Below are 3,558 nucleotides of genomic sequence, written 5' to 3' on the forward strand. Positions count from 1 at the left end.
AGCGTCAGCTAAACAAATAAATGTAAAATATATGAGTTTAAACTTCACTTTTAAATTCACATGACCCACAACAAGGTATTTTAATTCAATTTAATTTATATAGCGCCAAATCATAACAGAGGTTATCTCAGGCCACTTTTCATATTGAGCAGGTCTAGACTGTACTCTATAAAATTATTTAATTCCCAACATGAACAGTGGCCTTTCTCCATTTTTTAATAGTGCATAAAATTAAACGTAATTCCACTAATACAATACGAAACTATACATATTAAATATAGATACTTACTATAGGATAGCTACAGACATACAGTGCTAGTCAACACTGTCTTTTGTATTTGGCCACTGGTTCTCATCCACATCTTGCCTGAATTATCCCTGGCAATCTACTGCAGACATGTAGACATACAGTTGTGACACCATTATTCCCAACTCTTTGTCATCATGCCTACTTGCCACTTGCCGATACGAGTGCCATGGCATCGAACATAATGAGCCCGAAGCTCCACATGGAAGCGGGACATGTCAGCACACATGTTTTGTGCTGTACCCGGTTGCAGGCAAAGGAGGGATGGGCAGTTCTTTCTTTGCTGCTGGTTGCTTCACAGCCATTGTGTTTGCAAAACTTCTGAAGCAGAGCTGAATATATTGAGTTTGACTGAGTGAGAGCATACGCCAGGAGGAGGACTGTGCAGTGTGTGCTTGAGAGGTAATTGACACTACGTTAGAGACCTCTCCTGGCTCAGATTAGTTGTTTTAATTCGGTCACTGTGGATTCTTGCAACATGTACGTACCCAGCGTCCCAAGTGTAAATGACACCTACTGTACAGTAAAGTTGTGGTTACAGTACTTGCTTTTTATTTGCTTTTATTTTATATAATTCTTATTTATGCAACAATATACCTTGGCAAAACCCCTTGTAAGTTAAAATCTACTTGGCAATAAACCTGATTCTGCGCTTTTTGTTTTGGGTGAGAAAGCCTGGCTGTTATATTACAGCAATGCAGGTGCCCTCATTCTTGGTTTTGAGAAACACCCATTATCTCTTTTCCTGGTTCCTGTCAGAACACGTGCCGCAGCATTCTGGATCAGCTGAAGAGTCTCAATGGACTTTTTTGAGCAGCCTGATAATAAGCAATTGCAGTTATCCAGCCTGTAAGTAACAAATGCATGAACTAGTTTTTCCACATCATTTTGAGAAGAACATGTTCCTGATTTTTGCAATATTGTGCAGGTGAAAAAAGGCAGTCCTTGAAGTAGAGTACAGCTAATTCCACCACCAATTCACTCTTTGTTTACCAGGCCTTTACTAGCAACCAGCCTTTTTATGTTTGTGCTGGCAACAGCTAATATTGGAATTCTAGCTTTATAGATGTATGGTATGCACATCCTGTGGCTGAGCGATAGTTTATTCACTAACAGATTTTGTGTATGAAATCAAAGGAAAATACATTGATGAGTAAATTGTTAAACTGACTCTACTTTACAATTTGCTGGCATTTCCTAAAATAATTGAGCGATTTTGTCGTGGTCGTATTTTAAACCATACTATGTGCTAATTTTCACAGATTGTTTAAATACATCTTTTTAGTTGTAAAAGGACAGTCAACTGCAATAAAGTTTTTTTTAACATTTAGTATAATATATAAAATGAAATGTTTTTTCAGAGGCCTTGCGTCACATTGTACTTAACAGACCGCTAAGTGGTGTGTGCAGTGTTCAAAAACGTGTGAAGACTGTAAAATAACAATTTAAAGAAGTATTTCTTTACTAAGCAGTATGGCTTTCTGTTTGCCAGGATTTTTGCATATTAGAAACACACAGATGGTTTCAGTTTTTGCTGTGATTTTCAATCTTGTGCCAGCATTCGTCTTTGTTTTTGGCACACAAGCTGTTTCATGGCAACATGGCAGTCAAAATAAGGCTGTATCTTCAGGCCATTTACAGCAGACACAGTGACAGTTCTTCAGCTTGATTTATTGTTCCAACAAAGCAGGACTGTTCTTACAGAAGCTGCATTTCTACTGTGGTTTATTTTAAATCAACAGCACAGTGCACATACAGCTGGTAGTTGGTGTTGCTTGGTTGTCATGATCATTAAAGTTAATGATAAAAAGGAAAACCTGTCATGGTTCCATGTCTTGTGTTTCTACTCTTCTGCCTTGTTAATTCTTTTGATGATTTTATGTTTAGTCTAGTTCTATTTTCACCGTCCCTGCTCCTCCTCATGTCCTAGTTGATGTCTTAGTTTGTAGTCCTGGTTCTATCTTTTAGTTCTTAGATCTGCTTACTAGTTTGTTGTTTTCCATTTAGATTTCATATGTATTCTGTGTTCTGCTTCTTCCATCCTGGTCTGTTGTCATTTGTTCTGGTTTTTCCACTTGTCAGTCTGTTTTGTCCGTGTCCTCGTCTGTTTCTGACTCGTAGTCTTTGTATGTTCAGCTGTTTGTCTCACGTCTCGTGTCTATGTGTGCCCTGTCTGTTCACTCCATGTGTCTGTGTCTTGCCCTGTTTCCGGTTGTGATCTGAAGTTGCTGTCTGTATCTAGTTACTTCCTGTTTACTTCGATATGACCCACCTGTTTTATGTTTCCGCCCTGTTCGTTTGTCTTAGTATTTAATGCCTGTGTTCTGTTCAGTGTGTGTTGGATCATTGTAGCTGGGTCGTGTGTTTGTTTCTGCCTCGTGTTCCTGCTGTACCTTGTATTGTGGTGGCAGCCCGGCTGACGGTGAGTGTCCTGTTTATTTCTCTTTTTGCTTGTGATTCTGTTTTCCCCTGGTGTTTTGTTTTTCCTGTGCTCTGCCTGCCTCCCTGTGTCTCCTCCCCTGTGTGTGCTCTCTCTCTCTCTCCCTCCGCTCCTGAGCCCAGCCAACGACCCGCACCTGCACCTCGTCAGCCACCTCCTCTGCCTGCCACACCTGCCAGCAATCAGCCTCATCTCTGACAGTACTTCTACCCCTGTTCTCCACTCAACCCCCGCTTGATCATTGTTGTTCCTTACCCGGTGCCACTTCACCACTCAAGCTCGTGAGTATTCTGCGTCATTTCTGTTTTCCTGTACTTTGTTTCCCCAGTGTCTGACCCTGTCTGTCTCCTCTCCAGGTTCACTCACCCCCGTTCCGTCAGCTGGGCTCGCCACCCTGCCCTCTCCCCTCGGACCTCTTCCATGGCGTCCTCCTGGCTCCTCCCCGTGCCTCCTTACTTCCTCGGTCCCCAGTGCCCCCGGCTCCCTTGTCTCAGTCCCCTCGGTTCCCTGTGCCCATGTTTCCCCGGTGTCCCCCTCTACCTCCCTTTCCACTCCCTCAACCCCTTTTCCCCTTCAATAAAACCTATTCACCTTGCCTGTTTTTGTATGCTTTATTTCTCCGTGCTGGGATATGGATTTTGTTAGGACTCAACCACTCTCTCTAAGTGTGTTCGCCTTTTGTTTATTAAATCCCAGAACTGAACCTGCTTTGCTCCTGTGTCCTGCGTTTGGGTTCTCAACATGTTCATACACTCCAGACTAACATTGACAAAAAACATTGATACCAGTAAATGCTAAGGCCTCAGCAGTG

At 42.2% G+C, this 3,558-nt stretch overlaps 1 long non-coding RNA gene across 1 annotated transcript; it reads left to right on the plus strand.

Annotated features, from left to right (window-relative positions):
* The first annotated feature begins 2,848 nt into the window (after positions 1 to 2,848).
* LOC123974562 lies at positions 2,849 to 3,342 on the plus strand. The gene is made up of 2 exons (XR_006825890.1): positions 2,849 to 3,028; positions 3,104 to 3,342. It is a non-coding gene; the product is annotated as an uncharacterized LOC123974562 (long non-coding RNA).
* Positions 3,343 to 3,558: the final 216 nt, after the last annotated feature.

The sequence above is a fragment of the Micropterus dolomieu genome, linkage group LG01 (assembly GCF_021292245.1).
Source record: "Micropterus dolomieu isolate WLL.071019.BEF.003 ecotype Adirondacks linkage group LG01, ASM2129224v1, whole genome shotgun sequence".
Taxonomy (NCBI): domain Eukaryota; kingdom Metazoa; phylum Chordata; class Actinopteri; order Centrarchiformes; family Centrarchidae; genus Micropterus; species Micropterus dolomieu.